The sequence below is a fragment of the Molossus molossus genome, unplaced genomic scaffold, assembly GCF_014108415.1.
Source record: "Molossus molossus isolate mMolMol1 unplaced genomic scaffold, mMolMol1.p scaffold_m16_p_6, whole genome shotgun sequence".
NCBI lineage: Eukaryota > Metazoa > Chordata > Mammalia > Chiroptera > Molossidae > Molossus > Molossus molossus.
In genome coordinates, this window is record NW_023425399.1 from 84253148 (window position 1) to 84258126 (window position 4979).

Genomic DNA, 4979 nt, shown 5'->3' on the forward strand with positions numbered 1-4979 from the left:
AGTGGTCGCCACCCACACGACCCCAGATGGGGCCGGGGACAAAATGCAACCCAGGTATATGCCCTTGGCAGGAACCAAACCCGGGACTCTCAGGTCCCCAGGCCAACGCTCTAACCGCTGAGCCAAACCGGCCAGGTCAATCCATTCATTTATTTATACATACATTCAACAAATAGTCTCAGATGGAAAAGTTTTGGTTCTTAAAATGGCAAGGTTCTTCACCCAGATAATTCATTCCCAAATGTCAGTGAAGGAACCGTTCTTTGGTATCTCGGCATACTAGACATGGGCTCCGTGGATGACTGCCTGATTTCAATGGCCTGCATCTGGGTTTGAGTTTTATAAAATGCCAGTGGATATAGCTCAACACATGAAGAGACAATACTTTCTGAGATCGATGGAAAACATCCAATATCCTTTCCCACAAAATTCTTATCTGCATTCTTTAACAATAGCCCCCATCTCTTCTTTTTTGGCAGCAAACTGAAAGAGAAGGACTTAAAAATCTTTCAGAAAAGAGTACATCTGTAGAAATATGGGCCACCGCTATCTTTTTAACAAACTCAATCTAAAAAATTCATTTTTGTCCTTCTGTTCAAACCCAATTGTCCATCTGCTCTGCAGTCCTTGCCTCCCTGTGGCTCACTTTGTCCCTTTTCCCGGGTTTATTAACACTTGTCATTCAGTCATCTGTCCTCTCAAGTCCGCAGCAGGCGGAGACTAATGTAACAGCAAAATGACTGGCCGTTCCTCTGGCTCTAACGTGGCTGATTTGAACAAGCTGCAGCCCTCTGTTTCTTTTATTTAAGTTTTCGGCCTTCTGGGGATGTCCTCTGCAGAAGATGGTTTGTTTTCCAGCGCCGTGCAACAGGTGCTGGTAATTTTCCCGCAGAGGAGGCGGCGGGGGCCCTGGAGCCTTGGCAGTTTGGGGCTGGTGGACCCGCCTAGTCCTGCGCGTCTGTGGCAGCTTCCTCTGACCTCGTTTCCCACATGAATACTGAAAACACAAAGCGGAGAGAGGCACGCTCTTTTCAAATACGCCATGTTGCATAGAAATGTTCTGGAACACAAGGGAAGACCCCGGGTTTTAGGGTGCTGAGGTTCCTATTTATCTTTACAACATTCGGAGCCACCCCCTCATCCAAATGCTTGGAAGTACTCGGTAAATATTCATGGACTGGAACTGAACAGTTTAGCATAACCCAAGGCATGGTAAAAGATAACAATGCCTACCTACAAAGAATTGCTTTTTTAGAAAGAAATTTTAAAGTAGAGACAACATCTCGTTTGGATAACTATTATTAGCAAGTGAGGCTTACATAATATTCAGGGCACATTTCCACTTGTCTGTCAAACAGAATGGTGCCATTTTCCCTTTGCTTAGAATGGCAATCCCTCTGTCTGGACATAAAATACCAGGGAATGAGCAAAACGCATCTTCCAACCTTTTAAATCTTCATGAAATTTGAACTAAAAGACCATAAACTTACAGCAAAAAGACAACACTTCTTTATACTCTAAAATTTATATTCTTTTTTTTTTTTTTATCCTCACCCGAGGACATTTTCCCATTTTTTTGTTCAGGTAGAGTGGGAGGGAGAGAGAGGAACAGAGAGAGAGAAACATCGATGTGAAAGGAACACATTGAGCCCTGGCCGGTTTGGCTCAGCGGTTAAAGCGTCCGCCTGCGGTCCGGAGAGACCCGGGTTCGGTTCCCGCTAAGGGCATGTACCTCGGTTGCAGTTTGTCCCCGGCCCTGGTTGGTCGTGCGGGTGGCAGCCACTCGATGTGTCCCTTTCACATCGATGTTTCCCTCTCTCTCTCTTCCTCTCTCTCCCTCCCACTCTGTCTGTACAAAAAATGGAAAAATGTCCTCGGGTGAGGATAAAAAAAAAAAAAAAAAAGAAAGGAACACAACAAGTGGCTGCCACCCGCACGACCAACCAGGGCCGGGGACAAACTGCAACCGAGGTACGTGCCCCTAGCGGGAACCGAACCCGGGTCTCTCAGGACCGCAGGTCGACGCTCCAACCGCTGAGCCAAACCAGCCAGGGCTAAAATTTATATTCTTACATAATGTATATTATTCATTGTTTTAAAATTATACAATCTGATGTCCGTGCAGACTTAGCTCAAGTTTCAAAGTAGTCATAGGCCTTGGTTGTTTGTTTTTTTTTGGCAGAATTTTATGGTTGTATTAGCACAAATACGATGTGTACACAATCTGTCTATTCATTTTCTTGCTGCGCAGCCTGGCATTGGGATTGGTGACGCTGATGGCCAGCTGGGCTGCTCTTTCCACAATGGCTCTGCGGTTCTTTGAGGAGACGTTGTGAGCAATCTCAGCACAGTAAGATTCGTTGCACATCAGCAGCACTTCAAGCTCCTTGACGTCGTGGACCAGAAACTTACGAAAGCCACTGGGCAGCATGTGTTTTGTTTTCTGGTTGCTCCCATAACCCATGTTGGGCATCAAGATCTGGCCCTTGAATCTTCTGCGCACCCTATTGTCAATACCTCTAGGTTCTCGCCAGTTCCGCTTAATTTTGACATATCGGTCTGACTGGTCCAGATGAACTTCTTGGTCCTCTTTTTGACAATCTTGGGTTTCACGAGGGTTCTGAGGACAGCCATGGTGCCGAGGAGAAGATTGCTGCCAACCCGTAGGCAGCCCGAGGAAGAGAGGATAGGCCTTGGTTTTGACCATGACTCTTGTCTAGGGCATCAGGGCATACTGCGAGGGCATTTCTGAGCGTGTGATGAGGTTCTGTGAAATGTATTTCCCTGTGGAACAACACGGGATGCTGAGTCAGGACTAATATGGGTGGGGGAAAGTGAGTGGAATGTGAAGATTCGAGAAGGGGGAAGTGGCCTGGCCACAGGCTTATCATTCATCCACCCAAAAATATTAGGGAGTACCTTCTGTGCTCCAGGCACCGTGCTAGGCTTGGGGACAGGGCAGGCAACAAAGCAAAGTCCAGGCTTTCTCTGAGCTTACGAACAATGTATAAAGCCATTAGAAAAACAGTACATCTTGGCAAATGTCAGGTAAAGTTTATACAAAAGAGAATGAATGGATGGCTACTCCATCTTGGGAAGTTTGGTAACATGTCTTGAAGGTGACAATTAAGTGGAAATCCAAATAAGTTACAGCATTGAGCATGAAAGATACGAGGAACACCTCGGAAGCGGATATTCTTCTGGAATATTTTCTAATGAGTTCTTGAAATGAGCATTCAAAAGAAGGGCCGTGGCCCTGGCTGGGTGGCTCAGTTGGTTAGAGCACCGTCCAGTTATGCCAAGGTTGTCGGTTCGATCTCTGGTCAGGACACAGAAAAGAATCAACCAATGAATGCATAAATATCTCGAACAACACCTCGATGTCTCTCCCCTCCCCACCCCTCCCTACCCCTCCTTTTTCTCTCTAGAATCAATAGACAAAGGCTAAACTACTCTGGGAAACTTCTGCACCATTCCACTGTGTGACATTGTCCTTCTCTGAAACTCCTTCTGGTATTTTCTGTGGGTGTACTCTCTGCGTTCTGCTCATACCGTGTCACACAGCCTAGAGCACCTTGAAGCACAAATTTTTTTTATCCTCACCCGAGGACATTTTTCCATTTTTTGTTCAGATAGAGTGGGAGGGAGAGAGAGGAAGAGAGAGAGAGAGAAACATTGATGTGAAAGGGACACATCGAGTGGCTGCCATCCACATGACCCAACCAGGGCCGGGGACAAACTGCAACCAAGTTACGTGCCCTTAGCGGGAACCGAACCTGGGTCTCTCTGGACCTCAGGCCAACGCTCTAACCGCTGAGCCAAACCGGCCAGGACAAAGCACTAATTTTTTTACATGCTTATCCTTTGCTCTTCTCTGTAAGTTCCTGAGGACAAACTTTGTGTCTTCCATTTTGTTTTTTTTTTGTTTTGTCTGTGGCTGGCAATTCCTGCATGGAGTAAGTATTTAATAAATGCAAGTTCAGTGAATATATTTGCCTCAATCTCCACAATTAGACAGAAAGGCAATACTGGGTCTCATGTATTTTTTAATCTCCCGGAGTGCCCAGCATTGAGAGGGTCAGAGTAAGGGGTGGGTCAAGATTGCCAATTGCAAGTTTTTAGACAGATGAAAGTGCCCCAAAATCTTTGCTCAAACTCCACTCAAATCGCTGCTCAAAGGCCTTTGAGCCTTTGAAAAGATGAGCAGAGCTTAGATTAGAGGGAGATTTTATATCTATCTATCTATCTATCTATATATAAATTTATGTTTTCTTTATTAATTTTTAGAGAGAGGATGGGAGAGGGAGAGAGAAATAGAAACATCAATGAGAGAGAACAATGATTGGCTGCCTCCTGCATGCCCCCCACCTGGGCATGCGCCTTCACTGCGAATCGAACCGGCAACCTTTCAATGCATGGGTTGATGCTCAACCACTGAGGCACACCAGCTGGGCTAGAGGAAGATTTATACAATAGATTTTTTGGGTATTCATTGAATTTGTGGGTAGATCAAAGTTGGGACTTTGGGCTGGATAAAAGGGGAGAGTAAGGAGATAAGTGGGGAGTTTGGTTTTGAGGGTTGATGTATTGAACACAGAATATTTGTGAAAAAGGTCAAATGATGTTCTTGGTGATAAAAACTGTTTCCAGTAAAAGGCAAGCACATCTTATACAAGGAAATGATGACACAGTAATTGTGCTAGTTTGGCTTTTTGTTTTCTTGCTAATATTACATCACTGAGTCATACAAGCGTGGTGAGGAGGGGAGAATAAAAATATGTTATCAATGCACTATTAACTCAGCGTGCTCTTACCTATTAATAAGACATTGATGTCTTCTCTTATGCGTGTCCCATCGAGAAGCACTTTCTCATTACCTCCAAGCGGCGTACACAAATGGCTTTTTTAATATACTCATGCCTGTGGATGCCTGGTGCTAAAGACTTGTTTAAATGGTCAAAGATACCCTATTTAAGAAA

The 4979-nt window shown here is 45.0% G+C and overlaps 1 pseudogene; it reads right to left on the minus strand.

Moving 5' to 3' along the window:
* Positions 1 to 2197: 2197 nt before the first annotated feature.
* On the minus strand, positions 2198 to 2634 carry LOC118619264 (annotated as a pseudogene).
* Between the last annotated feature and the right edge of the window lie 2345 nt (positions 2635 to 4979).